Source organism: Oryctolagus cuniculus, chromosome 8 (assembly GCF_051225735.1).
Source record: "Oryctolagus cuniculus isolate XC-2025 breed Fujian yellow rabbit chromosome 8, ASM5122573v1, whole genome shotgun sequence".
Classification (NCBI taxonomy): domain Eukaryota; kingdom Metazoa; phylum Chordata; class Mammalia; order Lagomorpha; family Leporidae; genus Oryctolagus; species Oryctolagus cuniculus.
In genome coordinates, this window is record NC_142874.1 from 33,300,199 (window position 1) to 33,321,657 (window position 21,459).

Below are 21,459 nucleotides of genomic sequence, written 5' to 3' on the forward strand. Positions count from 1 at the left end.
GATCTGGCTTCCTGCTAATGCACATTATGGGAGGCAGCAATGATGGCTCAAGGGGTTGGGTTCCTGTCACCTGCATGAACAACCTGGATTGAGTTCCTGGCTGCCAGCTTTGGTCTGGCCCAGCCCTGGCTGTTGTGGGCATTTGGGGAGTGAACCATTCTCCGGAGAGGTGCACTGTCTCTGCCTCTCTCTGTCTCTGTCTTTCTCTCTCTGTCTTGGTCTCTACCTCTCAAATAAAATGCCATCAATAGTAAGTAACATAAAAAAGCTAGTATTTAAAATACTCATTTTAAAAAAAGAGCATCTTACTGATGTGCATGGAAGTCTCTCCATGAACACAGAATTCCTAGAGAGCAAAACACAAAACAGTGGCATTGCAGCTTCCCCCTGCCATGCCCTGTTTGAATCTTTGCATCCGGCTTAGGAAAGCTGACAGTCATTGATTTAGAAAAAAGATGGCTCAGCATAGAAAACCACGAATATACAAAGGAAGAAATTACAAATCCGCTAATTCTAAGGTCTTCTGTTGAGTTATTTTCTTGTCTCCACCGCAGATTCAACTTAGTTTATAGTTTTATGGCTGATCCTTTCGAAAATCTTGGCTCTTCGGTACATTTTATTTAGTTTGCTCCTTGCTTTCCAATCTCCTATTTCCCTCCCACACTCGATTATGGAAAGCAGAAAAAAGATTCTGCAGTATGACACACAAGTGGATATTAGATTTGCTTGCCATCCTTTGGCCCTTATTGAATTGACCAGATGTTCTCTATTATTTTAGATTCCCACAGACCCTCCTTGATAGGCAGTGGTTTTAGTGGTCTGTTTTGGCCAAGTGGGCCAGGAGGTGATTTTTTTTTTTTTTTTTTTTTTGACAGGCAGAGTGGACAGTGAGAGAGATACAGAGAGAAAGGTCTTCCTTTTGCCGTTGGTTCACCCTCCAATGGCCGCCGCGGCTGGCGCACAGTGGCCGGCGCACTGCGCTAATCCGAAGGCAGGAGCCAGGTGCTTCTCCTGGTCTCCCATGGGGTGCAGGGCCCAAGCACTTGGGCCATCCTCCACTGTACTCCGGGCCACAGCAGAGAGCTGGCCTGGAAGAGGGGCAACCGGGACAGAATCCAGTGCCCCGACCGGGACTAGAACCCGGTGTGCCGGTGCTGCTAGGCGGAGGATTAGCCTAGTGAGCCACGGCGCCGGCCCAGGAGGTGATTTTAAACTTTCTCTGGCTAGGGTCTTTGGTGTAATAAGTCAGCACTTCCAGCCTATTCCCTGTTGGACCACATATCTGCAGACTGAGCTGAATTGTGTTGCTGTTTGGCCTCAGTGAGCTCCTTGGAACTGGCTGGTGTTTTGTGTACTGGGCTAGCGAGCTGTATTGCAGAAGCCATTCTAGAGGGCATGTTGTGAAGCCCATTCCCACTATCTGCTTCCTTTCCCTTTTATTTTTCCTGTAAGATACTGTTTTGTTTTTTCAGAATAGCATTCATTGTTGTATTTTTTTTAAAGCAACTATTGAGAAGCCAAGGAGCAGAATTTGACCTTTTTGAGAGGGTGCTCAGATCAACTTTGGAACAGCATTGCAATGTCACATCTCTGTTAGACTCCCAAGCTTTTATCTCCAAACACATGCTGTATCACATGTAGTTTAGGTCAGAATTTTTCATGTGCTTGTTAGCCACTTATGCTTTACTTTTTTATTTTTTAAAGATTTATTTATTTATCTGAAAGAGTTGGAGATAAGGGGGAGAGAGAGAGGGAGGGAGGAAGGGAGGGGGAGAGAGAGAGGGAGAAGGGGAGAGAGAGAGAGAAAGAAATCTTCCATCTACTGGTTCATTTCTCATGGCCACAATGGCCAGGCTGTGCCAGGCCCAAATCAAGAACTTGGAACTGCATCTGGGTCTCTCATGTGGGTTTCAGGGGCCCCAAGTACTCGGGCCATCTTCCACTGATTTCCAGGGACATTGTCAGGGAACTGAATCAGAAGTGGATTAGCTGGAACTCAAACTGATGCTCATATGGGATGACAGCCTCGCAGGTTGTGACTTAGCCTTCAACAGCTGCAACTGTTGCTGCAACTGTTGCTTCAACTGTGCTGCAGCTCTGGTCCCCTGTGATCTGCTTTAAAAGCCTTACCTGTTTGCATGGTTTATGTTGGAGAGCTAATCTTTATTAACTTAGAAGTCTCTGGGTGCTGTTAGCATGTTTTAGAGTAAACTTGAGTTCTTTAGCTATTGCAGAATGTTTTATTGTCAAGTATACGATATCCGCAAATAATATTTTTTCTCCTTTCATTGTTTCTAGAATAAACTCCCTAAAATCTGAAGTTTCCTTTTATTTTTAGCAAGGGAATATCTTTTCCCTTTTATTTTTGTAAAGCAGAATTGACATACTGACATTGTTCATATTTTAGTTTGTTCAGCCAACATTTTATTAAAAATTGAACACCTTTTTAAATAGGAGATTTCGTATAAAAGTGCAGATTCCAAGCTTCTGTTGAACAAGCTGAGGCGGTGCCACACTGCCTGTGTGTTTTCTTGGTGCTGAACTGCAGCTGATGCCTTTGGTGCACAGGTACTTCATCACCCTGCTCCTGTGTTGTCTGTGGCCTTGCCCGCCTTCCTCCTTTAGGTTACCTCATCTGGGCCTGTGGCCTCTGCTTTAGAGTCATCCACAGTGTACAGCTTCATATAGTTTCCATTGTCACATGTTGCAACCCCAGGTGGCACAATACGTGAGACTTTTCAGAGTCTCTGAGGGACTTGTCACCTTTCCCACTCAAATGGTATAGATCTCAGGGCACCCACTGGATCTTTCCCTGCCAGAGTGAGAACCATCTGTAGATAACTTTTTATTTATTTATTTACTTTTTAAATAAAGCTTCTTGGGCCCTAACTACTCCAGGACTATGGAATTAGAATCTGTGGGCAAGGGACTCCTAGGGGACATTTCTAAATTTTTAAGCAGCTTCCCAGGTGTTGATTGTGATGTATGTAGAGGCTCAAGAACTACTGTATTTTAAAAGATAATTACTTGAGCTATTTATGAAACATTTTAATACTATTCATAAAAGAATCCATTGTGGAATACTTTAATAGGATACATTAAAACTGCAGTTTGATAAAATTTACTGACACTCTAACCTGAGTGCTTAGGAACCACTGCTGATGAATATCAATTAAATGAGTGAGATGATAGCTCTGAAGTTGAAATACAGTGTCATTAGGAACACAGGATTTGATTATTAAAAAAAGTAGTTTGGATTAATTTTTTAAGACTTGAGGAGAAGGTTTCTCAGATTTAGTTGTCCATTCTTGTAGAACTTTGCCAGCCTTTTCTGTTGCGGTAGAATTTCATGTACATATTTGCCTTGTAGATATTTGACAGGATAGGTAGAATCTTACAGAGAATTTGGAGTCACTGTAATATAAGATAGTGGCACGAAGGAAGATACTATTGCAGCCTGGTACAGATACTTCTGTTTTTATTGAGCAGGTTGAGTGGTTGTTTCAAAGCAGTGGTTTTAGAGATTTGTGGGGTTGTTTTAATTGTCATAGTAATTGCAGATGAAGTTGTGGGTGGCTACTGGCCTTTGATGGTGAGAGCCCAGGAAAGATAGATATCTTGTAGTGATGGAGCAGTAAGTACAGTATAAGGGAGAATTCTTCCACACGCTGTGTGACTTTGAATTTTCCACTGGATATTCATGTAGGGGGAAATACGAGGGGATTTCAAAATTCATGGAAATTGGGGTTGGTGTTGTAGTGCAGTAGGTCAAGCCACAGCCTACAATACTGGTACCCCATACAGGCGCCAGTCTGTGTCCCAGCTGCACCACTTCCAACTCAGCTTCTGCTAATGTTCCTGGGAAAGCAGCAGAAGATAGCTCAAGGGCTTGGACCCTGCTACTTACATGGAGACTTGGATGGAGTTCCAGGCTCCTGGCTTTGGCTTGTCCCAGCCCTGGCTATTATGGCCATTTGGGGAGTGAATCAGTGGATGGAAGATCTTTCTCACTCCCCTGACCCCTGTATCTCTGCCTTCAAATAAATAAATAAATAAATATTTTTAAAAATTTTTGGAAAATGGTGTTGAGATGATTTTATTTTGGTGCAAAACATTTAAAAATCCACGCATAGTGCTTTCATAGTATGACTTTCCATGAACCTTTTGAAAACTCTCTTCTATATTTCTAAGTATCTGAGTTTAGGATATACTGTATAAACAAAATGCCTTTTGCATGGTTTTAAATATCAGTGACTTTTCTAGGCCTCTTAACAACTGCCTAAACTAGGGTTTCTCCTTTGTGTTCTGATTAGGGCATTATATTGATTGTTTCAAATTTTATATTTAGTTATGTTGTTTATGAATTTTACTCAGGATAATTAAGGTGATCTTACAAAATATATGAATATATTTTTTCTCTTAAAGAGTTGAGAATTGTTGGGACCAACATGGTGGCACAGTTCCTTAGACCTCTGCTTGTGATGCCAGCATCCCATATTGGAGTTCCGATTTGAGTCTTGGCTATCCTTCTGAGCTAGCCCCCTGCTAATGTGGCCTGAGAAGGCGGTGGATAATGGCCCAAGTACTTGCACTCATGTGGGAAGTGCAGATAGTGTTTGGGAAGTGAACCAGCAGATGGAAGAATAATCTATCTTCCCTCTGCCTCCCCCTCTTCCTCTCTTCTACACTCTGCTTTTCAAATCAATCAATCAATGAGTAAATATTATTTTTTAAAAGGGAGAAGATTTTACAGTGGTTCTAACCAGGATTGTACAGCATATAGGCCTGGTTTGATACCAGGGCCCATATGAGATGCTGGCACCGGAGGCAGTGGCTTAATCCACTGACGCCACAGCACTGGCTCCAAGCCTGTTATATGTTTCAGATATCAACCCTTTATGAGTTGTATGGTTTGCAAATATTTTTCCCCATTCTTTAGGTTGTCTTTTCATTCTGTTTCCTTTGTTGTGCAGAAGCTTTTTAGTTTTAGGCAGTCCTATTTGTCAATTCTTTTGATGCCTGTGCTTTTTGTGTCATGTACAAAAAAGTCATTGCCCAGAACAGTGTCAAGAAGCTTTTACTTTGTATTTCTGTCTGTAACCCATTTGGAGTTGATTTTTTTGTATACTCATATCCTGAGATAAATGTCCAGTTTCATTCTTCTAAAGGTGGATATCCCGTTTTCCCAACACTGTTTATTGATGTCCTTTCCTCATTTTGTGTTCTTTGTACTTTTGTCAAAGATCAGTTGACCTCAGAAGTGTGTATTTATTTCTGAGATTGCTGTTCTGTTCCACTGGTCTATATGCCTGTTTCTGTACTAGTACCATGCTCCATGGCTTACTGTAGCTTTGTAGTACAATTTTTTTTTATTTGACAGATAGAGTTAGACAGTGTGAGAGAGAGACAGAGAGAAAGGTCTTCCTTCCGTTGGTTCACCCCTCAAATGGCCACCATGGCTGGAGCTATGCTGATCCGAAGCCAGGAGCCAGGTGCTTCTTCCTGGTCCTTGCAGGTGCAAGGGGCCCAAGCACTTGGGCCATCCTCCACTGCCTTCCTGGGCCACAGCAAAGAGCTGGACTGGAAGAGGAGGAACTGGGACAAGAACCCAGCGCCCATATGGGATGCCGGCACTGCAGGTGGAGGATTAACCAAGTGAGCCACGGCACCGACCCCTGTGGTACATTTTGACATCAGGGAGTATGGTACCTTCCATTTTATTGCTTTGGCCCTTTGAGGTCTTTTGTGGGTCCATTAAAATTATAGGATCATTTTTTCTTTTTATGTGAAAACTGTCAGTGGAATTTTGATAGTGTTTACATTGAATCTGTGGATTTTGATTTGGATAATGTGGACACTTTAGCAATTCTTCCAATTGATAAACACAAGGAATCTTTCCATTTATTTATGTCGCTTTGGTCTCTGATCAATGTTTTATATTTTTCAGCTCTTTCAACTCCTTGGTTAGATTTATTTCAACATGTTTTACTTTTTTGTAGCTACTGTGAATGGGATTGGTTTCTTGATCTATTTTTTGGATAGTTTGTTGTTAGCATCTAGAAATGATGCTAATTTTTTTATGTTCATTTTGTATCCTGCAACTTTATGGAATTTGTTTATTCTAACAATTTTTTGGTGATGTCTAGTATTTTCTGTATAAAGGAGGTCCTCAAAAATTAATGGAAAATGTATGTTATGAGAAAACTGTACATGGATTTCAAAAGTTCTCTGCACAAAAACAAATCTTTCAATAACTTTTCTGCAAACTTTTTGAAGTAACCTCTATAAGATCAGGTCATATCATCTGCTAGAAAGGATAGTTTTACTTCTCTTTTCCAAATTTAGCTGCTTTTTATTTTTCTTGCCTAATTGCTCTGTTTAGGCCTTGCAGTGCTCTGTGGAAATGAAGTGGTGTAAGTGGACATTCTTTGCCTTGTTTCTCAAGAGTATGTTGTTATCCATGGATTTATTATATATGGCCTTCGTTATGTTGAGGTACATTCTTTCTATACCTAATTTGTTGCAAATTTTATTTATCAAAGAACATTAAATTTTGTCAAATGCTTATTCTATTCTTATTGAAGTATTTTATGATATTAATCCTTCATTGTATTAATACAGTGTAACATTGGTATCAATTTTTATATATTTAACCATACTTGCATCTTAGGGATAAATCCCTACTTGATGATGGAGTTTGTAGTCATTTTAATGTGTTGATGATTTTTGGCTGGTAATATTTTGTTGAAGATATTTGATTCAGTGGTCACCAGGGATGTTGACTTGTAATTTTTTTTTCTTGTATTGTCTTTGTTTGGCTTTGGTATCAGAAAAGTGTTCGTTCCTCTTCAGAGTTTTTTTGGATAGTTGAAGAACGGTTGACATTAATTATTCCTCAGATGTTTGAGTTGTATCATGTGCTGGCCCCTGCTGTTATTTCTTTAAATAAGTTTATGCTTTTTTTTCTCTGTTCTTTTTTACATTCTTGCAGTACTGGTTTGCTTGATAATTTTGTCATAGTGTTGTATGCTTTCTTCACTCTTGTATTTTTAATTATTTTTCTTTGTGTTCTACCTGGCTTTGAGTTCACTGATTCTTTGTTTTATTTGATCAAGTATGTTGTTGAAGCTTTCTGGGATTTTTCTATGTAGTCATTGTGTTCTTTAGCTCCAGGTTCTTCTTCTTCTTCTTCTTTTTTATAGTTTCTATCTCTGTTGAATGAATTATTTTTTTTGCATGTAGTGTTCTCTTGATACCATTTAGTTGTGTTTTCTTGTAGTTCACTGACATTTTCAAAGATGCTGGTTTTGAGTTCTTTCTTAGGCAGTGCAAAGATCTCTCTTTCTTTAGGATCTGTCACTGGTGCTTTTTTTTTTTTTTGGTGGTTGTTGTTCCTTTGTTGGTGTCATATACCCCTGATTATTGGTGATCCCTGTGGTAATGCACTGATGTCTCCACATTTGGAGAAATATTCACCTATTCTAGTCCTTACAGATAGCCTTTGACAGGGAAATCCCCTCACTGGTCAGTCTTTCCAGAGATTCTGGGTGAACTGTATGGTGGAGTATTGTGTAAGCTTATTGCGAGTGCCCCCAGGTAGGCTAGCCTGGTGCCTGGGTCCACTGTGTTATGCCTGGAGCTTGTGTCCTTGGGTGTAGACCTGGAGCCTTGGTCTGCAGAGGCCACCCTGAAGCCTGAGTCCACAAAGGCCAGCCTCCTACTGGGACAGGACTGGAGTCTAGGTTTGTGGGGGCTGGCTTAGTGCCTTGGGCTGCCAGGATGGCCTGGAGGGTGGATTTGTGTGGGCTAGCTTGCAGCCTGTGTCCACTGGGATTGTCCTGGATCTGGCTCATGTCTGATGGCTGAGTCACTAGGGAAGGCCTGTTTTTTCTCCTTCCTTCCTTCCTTCCTTCCTTCCTTCCTTCCTTCCTTCCTTCCTTCCTTCCTTCTTCCAGATTTATTTATTTATTTATTTGAAAGGCAGAGTTGCAGAGAGGCAGAGGTAGATAGATGTACAGAGAGAAGTCTTCCATCTGCTGGTTCACTCCCCAGTTGGCTGCAGTGGCCAGAGCTGCGCTGATCTGAATCCAGGAGCCAGGAGCTTCTTTCAGGTCTCCCCTGTGGGTGCAGGGGCCCAAGGACTTGGGCCATCTTCTACTGCTTTCCCAGACCATAGATAGAGAGCTGGATTGAAAGAGGAACAGCCAAGACTAGAACCGGTGCCCATATGGGATGCGGGCACTACAGGCAGCGGCTTCACCCGCTACGCCACAGTGAGAAGGCCCATGGGAATGCCTGTTTTCTGGGTCTGGTGGAGCAAGTCTGGACCCTGGGTCCTGTGTACTGTGGGGCCCCAGCGGCTGGCCAGGATCTTGTGTCTGCAGGGCTGGCCAGGATTCTAGGTCTGTGGATTTGGCTGCCTGGAATAGAAAGATTTTAGGAGTGGATATGATTGCCAAAGAAGCACACCGAAAATCAGTGTGAAGATAGCCTTTGAGGAAGGAAATTGAAAGGCAAGCTGAGAAGATAAATGCTTAAAGGAATTTTGTAAGAGTCATCAAAAAGGGAAATCAGAGCAGAAATATTTGATAAATAGAGAGGAGTTTAGTGGAGAGGAGTAATCAAGGAGGCACACTGTGGATGGGTCCTGAGATATAAACACTGAAGCATCTAACAGGAGATAACTGCAGTAAAGTAAGAGGGGTGTGTGTGTGTGTAAAGTTGTTAAGATTAAGCAAAATGTTTTGTTCTCAAGATCATCTCTCTGTTAAAGTTACTCAGGGTGGATGGTTACTGCTTCCCTGAAGCCTGCCTCGAGGGTTGTCCACATGCCCCTTGGCAGTGCGCATTAGGCCTTGTCACCATGATAGGACAGTGACTCTTCTCTCAAGCTGAAATTCTGGGTACCTGACTGCTAAGTGAGAATGGTTGTTATGGGGACATTGGGTAGTCATTTAATGCGAGGGCCATGATGACGTGGTTTGGAATTTGTGATGAAGGATTAGGGTCCTTTTTGTCACTGATCCCCATGTCTGTGAACTTCCACTTCAGGCCACCAGTGAGGTGAGAGCTCTGGGTGGTCACACTGGGAACTGGACATGTCCAGTGTTCCTGGAGTGCCTTTGGTTCCTTTTAGGATGATCCTAGACCCAAAGATATGATAAGTTCAGACACAAAATGGGTTTGAGAAGTGGACCATTTTTTAAATTAATTAATTAATTTATTTATTTGAAAAGCACAGTTACAGAGAGGCAGAGGCAGAGAGAGAGAGAGAGAGAGAGAGAGAGAGAGAAATAGGTCTTCGTCGGCTGGTTTACTCCCCAAATGGCCACAATGGCTGGAGCTAGGCTGATCGAAAGCCAGGAGCCAGGAGCTTCTTCCAGGTCTCCCATGTGGGTGCGGGGCCCAAGGACTTGGGCCATCTTCCACTGCTTTCCCAGGCCATAGCAGAGAGCTGGATCGGGAGTGGGGCAGCTGGGACTTGAACTGGTGCCCATATAAGATGCCAGCAGTGCAGATGGCGGCTTTATCCACTGCACCACAGCGCCGGCTCCCAGGAAGTGGGCCATCTCTGTGATCATTTAAATCTAGTTAAAGATGTCTAATGGAAGATTTCCAGGTTTTCCTTCAAAGAATATATATATTTTTCTCCCTGAATGCTTAGAAAGAAATTTTTATAAACTGCAAGTTGTGTCCTAACATTGAGTTCTGCTTATGGTTAGACAACACTTCCCCCTAGTGGTCCAAGTCCACAACACTTCTTGGTATCAGTTCTCAGTTTGTCAGGTGCTGTTTGATTTTTCTGCCAGCAGATTTCTTTCAGAGTTATTTTGGAGGCCAGTTAATGTTTGTTTGTTCTTTCTGCTTAATTAATCTGGACGCTTATCAAAATGCCAGTTGCCTAAAAATATGCTCTGTTTTAGCTTAATCTCATTATGATGCTTTGAAATAAAGATTTAGAATTTTTATGGCAAAAATGCTTAAGTCTTTTTTTTTTTTTTGACAGGCAGAGTTAGACAGTGAGAGAGACAGACAGAAAGGTCTTCCTTCTGTTAGTTCACACCCCCCTCCCCCCGCAAATGGCTGCTACAGCCGGCATGCTGCACCAATCCGAAGCCAGGAGCCAGGTGCTTCCTCCTGGTCTCCCATGTGGGTGCAGAGCCCAAGGACTTGGGCCATCCTCCACTGCCTTCCAGGGTCACAGCAGAGAGCTGGACTGGAAGAGGGGCAACCGGGACAGAACCAGTGCCCCAACCGGGACTAGAACCCAGGGTGCCGGCACCGCAGGCGGAGGATTAGCTTAGTAAGCCACGGTGCCAGCCAGTCTTTTTTTTTTTAATATTTAGTTATTTATTTGAAAGTCAGAGTTGGGGCCAGTGCTGTGCAGTGCTGTGGCGTAACAGATTAGGCCGCCGCCTTCAGCGCCAACATCCCATATGGGTACTGGTTTGAGTCCTGGCTGCTCCACTTCGTATCCAGCTCTCTGCTGTGGCCTGGAAAGACAGTAGAGGATGACCTGGGTACTTGGGCCCCTGTGCCTGCGAGGGAGACCCAAAGGAGGCTCCTGACTCCTGGCTCCTGGCTTTGGATCAGCGCAGCTCTGGCCGTTGCTGCCAGCGGGGGAGTGAACCAGCGGATGAAAGACCTGTTTCTCTCTGCCTCTCCTCTCTCTGTGTAACTCTGCCTTTCAAATAAATAAATAAATAAATCTTAATAAAAAAAAGTCAGAGTTACACACAGAGAGAATGTGAGAGAGAGAGAGAGAGACAGAGACAGAGAGAAAGAGAATCTTCCATCTGCTGGTTCACTCCCCAGGTGGCCACAATGGCCGGAGCTGAGCTGATCCAAAGCCAGGAGCCTCCCCCAGGTCTCCCACATAGGTGCAGGGGCCCAAGGATTTGGGCCATCTTCCACTGCTTTCCCAGGCTACAGCAGAGAGCTGGATTAGAAGTGGAGCAGCTGGATCTCGAACCAGCATCCATATGGGATGGCGCACTTCAGGTGGCGGCTTTACTTGCTGTGCCACAGCACTGGCCCCCAAAATGCTTAAATTTTAAAATAGAAATGTTGGGGCTGGTGTCATGGCATAGCGGTTCAAGCTGCCATCTGTGTTGCCTACATCCCATATGGGTGCTGGTTCATGTCCTGCCTGCTCCACTTACAATGTGGCTCCCTGCTAATGCACCTGGGAGAGCAGTGGAGAATGGACTGTGAATAGGAATGTTAACTAGTTATGCTCTCAAATAGAAATTTTATTTAGACCCTAGGAATAATAATGCTCAGTTAAATATGCATTGAAATAATATAAAAATATGTTCTGGAGTGTTGCTTTTTTCTCATATAAACATTTTTCGAATCTTCTGAAGAAAACAGTAATATTATTAATAATAATCAAGAATAATAATTTAAAGACTAATGGGAACAGTTCTAAGTCTGTCAACTGAAAGTTCCAGTTGTTGTATATGTTTTGCTGTATAATAAATTGTGACATCAGTTGATAAAGATAATTAGTTTTTTTTAAATTTTAGGGTTTAATCCTGGGTTCTTGGCTTCATTATGATAATGTAGACTAGTTATATGTGTCTATCAGTATTGTGTCTTTCTGTATATCTATATTTATGTGTATCCCTGATATGTGATTGTTGAACTATTAGACTGGTTCTTTGGAAGCAAAGATAAGATTCCATTTCTGCTTTATCAGGCAAAGTAAATAGAAGCAGACTTTCTTTTGCTCAGTTGTTACATTACAGATACTGCTAGATACTTCTTGTGCTGGTTATTGTTTCATCTCTGTAAGGCTCCTCTGATACAGTTTTTCAGCCTGTATTTCATAGATGAGGTCAGTGAGACCCACTGAAACGTGGTGGAGCTGGCATGGACATTCAGGTGTGTCTGAGAGGCTCAGCCTTTCCACCCTGTTGTGTAGCAGTCCCCAGAGGCAGCACTCCTGCCGGTGTGCTAACTCCACATGTGAGTGGGCTGCACTTCCCACATCATTATTAAGCAGTACTATGATGTTCAATAAATGGCATACCTTTCTGGCTCCACTTTTTTGTTTTTAATCTTTAATCTCTTTATGTCTCCCTGAGGGTTGGGGAATGAGGAGATGGCGGTATGAATCCATCTTTCTCTGTCTCCAGTCTTCTGTGTCAGCTACCATTTGAACACACAACTTCTCTGCTCAGAAACAACCAGACCGACAGATTACTGGGATGTATGACTTCCTAGATCCCATCTGGCTGATTTTCTCAAAATGGATATTGATGTGTCACAGCTGCTCCTTGTATTTTTCCTTTGGTGAGAGAAGAAGCTATGGGCCAGGCATTGGATTACTTAGTCACAAGTTCCTTTCCATTAGTAGAATTTGGTGCTGAGGATAGGGCCACTAAAGGAAGAAAGCAAAATCTTCATGGGGCAAAACTCTGTCTCAGGATGCTGAGATGTCTAAGTTCTTTATTCGGTGTTAATCAGAGCACCAGCCTGACTTGATTTCCTTGTGGTTTGACTTCCAACAACCCAAGTTACAGCCCCTGCAAGCCAGCAGAGGCGAATTCCAATGGTAATATGAGAGAAATAAAAAATACGCACCGGGGCAGCACTGTGGCTCAGCAGGGTCAGCTATAGCCTGCAGCGTTGGCATTCCATATGGGAGCCAGTTCAAGTCCTGGCTGCTCCACTTTCAGTTTTAGCTCCCTGCTTTCAGATTAGCTCCCTGCTAGTCTGCCTAGAAAATCAGCGGAGGGTGGCCCAAGTGCCTTAGCTCCTGTATCCATGATGGAGAACTGGAGGAAGCTCCTGGCTCTTGGCTTTGGCCTGGCCGAGCTCCAGTCATTGAAGCCATTTGGGGAGTGAACCAGTGGATGGATGGAAGAACTCTCTCTGTCTTTCTTTCTCTCTCTGTAAGTCTGCCTTTCTTTTTCCTCCTTCCCTCCCTCCCTCCCTCCCTTTCTTCCATTCTCTCTTTTCTGAGGCAGAGTTACAGACAGAGAGAGGGAGAGACAAAGAGGTCTTTCATCCACTGGTTCACTCCCCAGGTGGCTGCAACAGCCAATGCTGGGCTGATCCGAAGCCAGGAGCCAGGAGCTTCTTCCAGGTCTCCCAAGTGGGTGCAGGGGTCCAAGCATGTGGGCCATCTTCCACTGCTTTCCTAGGCCATTAGCAGCTAGCTGGATAGCAAGTGGTGCAGCCAGGTCTCAAACTGGCACCCATTTGGGATGCTGGTGCTGCAGGCAGAGGCTTAACCCACTATACCACAGCACAGGCCCCAAGTCTGCTTTTCAAATAAATAAGTAAATAAATAAATACATACATACATCCTTTGAAAATTATATGAAACGGGGCCGGCGCCGTGGCACACTAGGTTAATCCTCTGCCTGTGGCGCTGGCATCCCTTATGGGCGCAGGGTCTAGTCCTGATTGCTTCTCTTCCAGTCCAGCTCTCTGCTGTGGCCTGGGATAGCAGTAGAAGATGGCCCAGGTGCTTGGGCCCCTGCACCTACGTGGGAGCCTGGGAAGAAGCACCTGGCTCCTGGTTTCAGATTGGCGCAGCTCTGGCCATTGCAGCCATCTAAGGATGGAAGACCTTTCCATCTAAGGATGGAAGACCAACGGAAGGAAGACCTTTCTCTCTGTCTCTTTCTCTCACTGTCTGTAATTCTACCTGTCAAATAAATTAATAAGCACATGAAACACTGAACCATAAATTATAATCTGTTTATTTTCAACATTGTCGAATTAGAGATTTCTTGGCAAAATTAGCATTGAGAAGAGATCAGGAACCTTGTGTCTGTAGCTGTTAGCTGTGCCTTTCTCTGGCAATTGTTTGTTGCTTTGTGCCTGTGTGGTTCATATAGTGAAGTATGGAGAGTTGGTTCATCTGGTGAGACAGGTGGCACGCGGTCCACTTTTAACATACAGGTAACTTATTTCAGTACATCAGGAACTGTATGAACTATTTTACGCAAATATTTCTGTTGGGAGATGGTGTTTGGCACAGTGGTTAAGATGCTGCTCGGGGCCGGCGCCGCGGCTCACTAGGTTAATCCTCCGCCTAGCGGCGCCGGCACACCGGGTTCTAGTCCCGGTCGGGGCGCCGGATTCTGTCCTGGTTGCCCCTCTTCCAGGCCAGCTCTCTGCTGTGGCCAGGGAGTGCAGTGGAGGATGGCCCAAGTGCTTGGGCCCTGCACCCCATGGGAGACCAGGAAAAGCACCTGGCTCCTGGCTCCTGCCATCGGATCAGCGCGGTGTGCCGGCTGCAGCGCGCCGGCCGCGGCTGCCATTGGAGGGTGAACCAACGGCAAAGGAAGACCTTTCTCTCTGTCTCTCTCTCTCACTGTCCACTCTGCCTGTCAAAAAAAAAAAAAAAAAAAAAGATGCTGCTCGGGGTGCCTGAATCCCGTGTTGGAGTACCTGTGTTGAGTCCCAGTCTGCTCCTGATTGCAGCTTCCTGCCTTATGCACATTCTGGGAGACAGCATGCCTTGGCTCAGTTACTTGGGTCCCTGCCACACACGGGAGACTGAATTGAATTTCAGACTTCTGGCTTGGATCTGGTCTACCCCTCGCTGTTGCAGGCATTTGAGGAGTAAACCAGTAGATGAGAGATTCTCATACTCTCCCTCCCTCCCCCCATAAATAAAGCAAATAAATATAAATTTTTTAAAAGATTTATTTTATTTGAAAGACAGAGTTACAGAATGAGGTAGAGACAAAGAGAGAGGTCTTCCATCTGCTGAGTCACTCCCCAGATGTCCGCAATGGCTGGAGCTGTGCTGATCCGAAGTCAGGAGCCAGGAGTTTCCTCCGGGTCTCCCACATGGGTGCAGGGGCCCAAGCACTTGGGCCATCTTCCACTGTTATCCCAGGGCATAGCAGAGAGCTGGATCAGAAGGGAAGCAGCTGGGCCTTGAATAGGCGCACATATGGGATGCTGGTGCTTCAGGCCAGGGTGTTAACCCACTGTACCACAGCACTGGCCCCTGTTTTTTTTTAAAGGAAAGGAAATAATTCTATTGGTAAAAGGGAGCCTTAGGGGCCAGTGTTGTGTTGTATCAGGTTAAGCTGCTGCCTACAATGCCTTCCTTCCCATAAGAATGCCGATTTGAGTTCTGGCTGCCTCATTTCTGATCCAGCTCCCTTCTAATGCACCTGGGAAAGCAGCAGAAGATGGCCCCTGCATCCATGTGGGAGACGTGGATAGAGTTCCAGGCTCCTGGCTTCAGCCTGGCCAGCCTTGGCTGCTGTGCCCGTTTGGGGGATGAACCATCAGATGGAAGTTTCCTCTCTTTTTAATTCTGCCTTTCAAAAAAAAATACATGTTTTTAAAGGGAGCCCTACTAGTGGTATAGGAGGTAAAGCCACCATGTCTGATGCCAGCATCCCATGTAGGTGTCAGTTCGGGTCCTGATTGCTCCACTTCCAATCCAACTCCCTGCTTATTCACCTGGAGAAGCAGCAGAAAGATGGTCCAGGCGTTTGGGCCCCTACATGTGGGAGAGCCAGAAGAAGCTCCAGGCTTCTGAGTTTGCCCTGGCTCAGCCCCAGCCTTTGAGGCCATTTGGGGAGTAAACCAGTGGGCAGAAGATCTCTTTCTCTGTTTCTTGCTCTCACTGTCTGTAACTGTGCAATTCAAATGAAGGAAAAAAAAGGTAGCCCTACTCAATGAATCTGGGTGGCTCAATGCCATTCATACTGTACCAGGAAGACAAATTCGGAGTGTTTGTCCTTCTGATAGCCTCATCGGTTTTGTCTAGATCATCTGTCATGGTGGACTTTGAATTAGTTATGGCTGAAATTCATAGAATTAAATAAAGATTGAGATCCTGATTTAGTTTTCTATTTAAAGGAAAAATGACTAGAGACTCTTTGTGGTGTCAGGTTTCCCACAATTTGTTGGAAACCCAGATTAGTGTTGTTTTGGTTCTTACATTTAGGTAGTTATGGAAGGGCAGGGGGCTAGTGTTTAGCCTAGCAGTTAAGATGTCAGTTAAGATGCCTGTGTCCCATATCAGAGTAATTGGGTTTCACTCTGTGAGGCAGCAGCGATGGCTCAAGCAATTAGGTTCCTGCCACTGAAGTAAGAGACATAGCCCAGTCTTGGCCATTGTGAATATTTGGGGTTGTGAAACAGGTTATGGGAGCTCTCTGCCTGCCTCTCAAATAAATAAAAGTTTCAAAAAGCAGGGTAGGGGAGCAGCACTGTGGTGTAGTGAGTTAAGCCACTGCCTGCAGCACTGGCACCCCATATAGGCACCGATTCGAGTCCCAGCTGCTCCACTTCCGATCCAGTTCCCTGCTAATGTTCCTGGGAAAGCAGTGGAAGATGGCCCAAGTCCTTGGTCCTCTGTACCCTTGCGGGAGACCCAGAAGAAGCTCCTGGCTCCTGGCTTCGGACTGGCCCAGCTCCAGCCATTATGGCCATTTCAGGAGTGAACCAGCAGATGGAAGATCTCTCTCTCCCTCCCTCCCCTTCTCTCTCTTTCTCTTTTTTTCTCTTTCTCTCTTTCTGCCTCTTCCTCTCTGTAACTCTGCCTTTCAAGTAAAAATAAATAAATCTTTAAAAGAAAAGCAGGGTAAGTCAGTAAATAAGTTTATCTTATTTAATACATATAATTTTGACACATATTTATTATTTGTTATATGCTCAATATTATGAATCATTGCTTAGAAGAAGCTAATGAACTTATGTATCATCTTCAGTTTAATGGTTCCTAATAGGAATGTTGTCTTGCTTATAAGTGGACAGTGATTGGTACAAATCTCATGAGCGGATGACTGATTTCCTGCTCCAGGCCCTACATGGAGACAGACTGTCTGAGGTCAGCATCAGCATGGGACGTGAGGCACATGCGGTCATCAGAGAGAAGAGCTAGAGGCAAGGCAGCGTGTGAAGGTGTAGGTGGAGTGTTTTCAGAGGGATGCCCGTTTCTCCTCTGCCTAGAAGTTTTGGCATTATTTGAATAGATGGATAGAATGGGGGAAAATACTCAGATTCTATTCTAGGAGTAGATAAGAGTGAGTGTAGGAAGATCATAGACTATTGACTCAGGTGGAGAAGCAATCAAGATGTGATTACAGGAGACCTTAAGTATCAGTTCAGAAAATGGACAGGTCGGTCCCAGCAGAAAGCCCTTGCTTTCTGTCAGTTTGATTGAGCACCTTGTCCCAGGGGCCCCGCTACAGCTTAGAGTCTGCCTCTGTGTGAAGCAAAGCAGCATTTACCTGTAGGGTTTTCTTTATGTAACTGAGATGAAGACTGAAACTGGTTATTTTGATTGGTATTTTGCTGTCCTTGAAATTCTACATTCATCGATTATTACAATTTTGCATTAGTCAATACCCTACATTCATTGACTTACCTATTCTAAAGTGGTTTGATTTTAACCAGTTTATGTAGAATACTTAATATGTAAGTTTTAGTGATACCTGGCTCTCCTTCTTGTATGGTGAGTGCAAAATATATAAAAATTAAGTTCCATGTAGAAACATATTTAATAAATATGACTTATTTTAAAAGGATTTAATGAAAGTAAATTAAAATTCAGCAACTGTGTATCATTAACATTAATTACTGTTATCTGTCTATTGTATTCAAGGCCATGTAACTCTATTGGTATTTATTTTAGGAACACACTGTTTCTGTCACTGAATTTGAATTTTAAGCAGATTTTACAGTTAGTTGATCTTGCTAATTTTTCCTAGCACATGTTGTCATTTTAGGATATGATGTTTCTTTTTTTTAAAAGATTTATTTATTTATTTGGAAGTCAGAATTACAGAGAGAAAGAGACAGACAGAGACAGAGACAGAGAGATATATTTTCTATCTGCTGGTTTACTCCACAGATGGCTGCAAAGGCCAGCTCTGGTCCAGGCTGAAACCAGGAGCCACAGCTTCCTCTGGGTCTCCTATATGGATATAGGAACCCAAGCACTTGGGCCATCCTCCACAACTTTTCCCAGGCCATTAGCAGGGAGCTGGATTAGAAGCAGAGCAGCTGGGAATCCAACTCGGTGCCCATATGGGATGCCAGCATCACAGGAGGCAGCTTTACCTGCTGTGCCACAGTGCTGCTCCCAGGATATGATGTTTCTAATGGTTGAGGTTTAGCAATAAGAGAACATTTGTTCAAGCAAGCAGTGAATTGAGATTGAACTTAGGTCTTTGGTGATACCTTCTCTTCTCTGACCTATTCGCTCTTGGCACTAAATTTTCCCTTTCCTATTGCTTATGATCTTTTACACCTTCTAATTTTAGTGTCGCAGTAGACATGAAAATGAAAAAAAAAATAGTACCACATCCTTTTAGTACATTGAAATTTCTTTGCCTTGAATTAAACGGAAGATTTATTAGTTGAGTCAGAGCTATGAGTAGCCTACATGAGATCCTTTGAGATAGGGTCTCTTCATTTTACAGAGTTTTGAGCCCCTATCTTTGTCTATCTCTGTGTTTACATGTGTGTTTGTGTGTGTGTGTGTGTGTGTGTGTGTGTGTATCTATCTATAATTTGAGAGGTGAAGAGGGAGAGAGACAGGGTTTGAGAGAGAGAAATAGAGATGTTCCTACCTACTGGTTCACTCCCCAAATTCTCTCAACAGCTTTCTGCTGGGACCCAAAGCTGAGACCAGGAACTCAATCCAGGTCTCCCACATACGTGTAAGGAACCCAATCACTTGAATTGCCACCACTGCCTCTCAGAGCCCACATTAGCAGGAAGCTGGAGTCAGGAATAGAGTGTGGTATTAAACTCAAGTATTCCCATATGAGATGTGGCCGTCTTAACTACTAGGCCAGTCATCCACCCCATCTCTATATTTTTTTATTGGGAGAGTCAAAGAGATCTTTCTTAAAGAGAACAACTTCTCAGAACCTAGGTGACAGAAAAATCAATTATAGATTATATTTTTCTAGTCCTGCACAGGTAGCTGTTACCCTAAATCAGTCACCTAACAAGTTGTTTGCTATAAAACAATCTCTTGAGTGAATGCTCCAACATGGGAAGCAGTCCACACAGCAGACTTATAGAAAGACAATCATTTTAAGAAGCACTCTGACCTCAGAATCAGCCCTTAAGGCATTCTGGTCTGGCTGAAAAGCCCATGAGTGCATTTTGGGCATGGACAACCAAGACACTGTGGCAAAAAATGTCATACACGAAGGACTTTGGTGGATGAGACCCCAGTGGAAAGAAGTGATCATCAAAGAAGGAGGTGCTTTTCTCTGAAGGGAGGAGAGAACTTCCACTTTGCATATGGCCTTGTCTAAATATTTATGGAGTTTGTGGATTCAGAAGTCTTCCATAGCTGAGGCAGCTCATGTCAAGAGTCTTGGGTGATCACTGACATCATACATAAGAGTGTTAATTGTTAAATTAACAACAGGAGTCACGGTGCACTAACTTGCTATGCAGGACTTCTGTCCTCAAAAAGTTGTATTTTAATTATGTCTAAGTGCTTGCAAAAGATGTATCATTCTTGGGTGCTTCTTAAAGTCAATTAAGTTTCTAAAAAAAAAAGTGAAATTAACTTTGAGATGCAATGACTTTGAACAGCCCTTGTCCCCACTGTTGAGGAACAGTTTTTGTGTGTGTGTGTGTGTGTGTGTGTTTGCAAATTGTTGAACTCTACTTAGTATAGAATTGGTCTTCTGTGTATAAAGTTAATTGAAAATGGATCTTAGTGGAGTATTGGACTAGGAAGGGGAGAGGGAGAAGAGCGAGAGGTGGGCATGTGGGTGGGAGGGCGGGTATGGTGGGAAGAGTCACTATATCCCTAAAGTTGTCCTTATGAATTCACAAAGATTGTATTCCTTAAGTAAGGTTTCTTTGGGAAAATAAAGTAAAATAAAATAAAATAATGTCTTCTAGGTAGTTCAGTTCCCAAATATCCAGGTTAGATATCCCTTATCCAGAATGTCCTGGACCAGAAGCGTTTCAGAATTCAGGGTTTTTTGCCCCCAAGATTTTGGAACATTTGCATAAACTTTACTAGTTGAGCAACTCTGACCTGAAAATCTGAGCTCCAGAATGCTGTAAAAGTCTTTTTGAGTGTTTGCAGTTTAGGTTTTGGAAATTTCAGGTTAAGGATGCTCGACGTATATATTGTTCTGTTTGTTTTTGCAAGATGCATTTCATACAGATAAGATCAAAGGGACCAATTTATACTTTTAGTTTCTTCTCTTTGTTTTGAAAAATGATATATTCACTGTAAAAGGCAACTTGCCCTAATCTTTATAAGTATGAGGAGTAATGAGCATTGTTTTAGGTCTGTGAATTCACAGATTGGTTTGTGTATTAAAAAATAATTTCTTTTGACTTAAGAAAATTAAAGGACCCAAAGAGAAATATAGGTAATATATGTTTTAAAAATAAAAAGGGAGGAAAAGTATTTGTGATTGGTTGAGACATGGAGGGCTCTTTGGTAAATGGTACTTGCCCTGGAACATGAGAAGGGAGGATAGGGCACAACTGGAGAAGAAGGCATGACAGAGGTCCTGAGGTGGTCCTGTAACTCGGGCAAACACTGAGCTAGTGGAGAGGCAGAGCTAAGTGATGGCTCATGGCAGGGATACTGCATCCTGGCCTCTAGTCTTGTCTATAAGCTACTTCATTGATCTATGCCTGGTTGTTAAATTTTTTTAATGTATTTGTGAAACTAATGCATTTCTTATTTTCTTATAGCATTATTAGTTTTATATAGTATGCATTTTATATTTAAGAAAACACAACACACAGCGTCACTGAAATAGCAGCAGGGGAATGAGGTAGAGAGTTAGTTGTTAACGAGCCTTTAGTTGCTGAAGGTCTTCAGAAACAATGTACAGCAAAGTTGATGGACCACAGCCATTGGGCCAAATCCAGCTGCTTTTGTGTCTTTGTAGATAAGGTTTTGTTGGGACATGGCCTTATGTTAATTACTATTGTCTGTGGCTGTTTTTGCTGCAGTGGCAGAGTTGCATATTGGGGTAGAGACCGTAGGGCCCACAGAGCTTAAACTGTGTACCATCTGGTCCTGTATAGAAAAGATTTGCTGACCCTTGAGTGACAGCATTACAGCTTTAACATAATTACATTGGAGATCTATTTTCTATTTCTATTTTGTTTTGCTTTGTTTTGGGAAACAGCTTTATCATAGCAGTGTTGTGGGAAGATTAGTCATTAGATTTGTTTAGGGCGATTGGGAACCTTGGGTTATGTTACGAGTAGCCGTGGTGCTGCAGAGAGATGGGCACAGGGATATAAATGGGTAGAAGAGGCTTGAAGGAAATAATGATAGCTATGGTGACTGCAGATATGAGAGACACACGACTTCGGATTATGGCAGAAAAGTGACAGGAGATGTTAATGATGTCTCTGAATAGGAAGTCTCCTCCGGGAGCTAGTTTTTCTGGGATGGCAATCACTATAGTTTTGACATGTTCACTCTGTCACAGAACATTTGCCAGCAGTCAGTAAATTGTTGAT

General features: G+C 43.2%; 1 protein-coding gene across 6 annotated transcripts in view; it reads left to right on the forward strand.

Annotated features, from left to right (window-relative positions):
• The window catches only part of PSD3 (pleckstrin and Sec7 domain containing 3), a 583,146-nt gene that overhangs the window by 186,149 nt on the left and 375,538 nt on the right, over nt 1–21,459 (forward strand). The gene's annotated exons all lie outside the window — the stretch shown is intronic.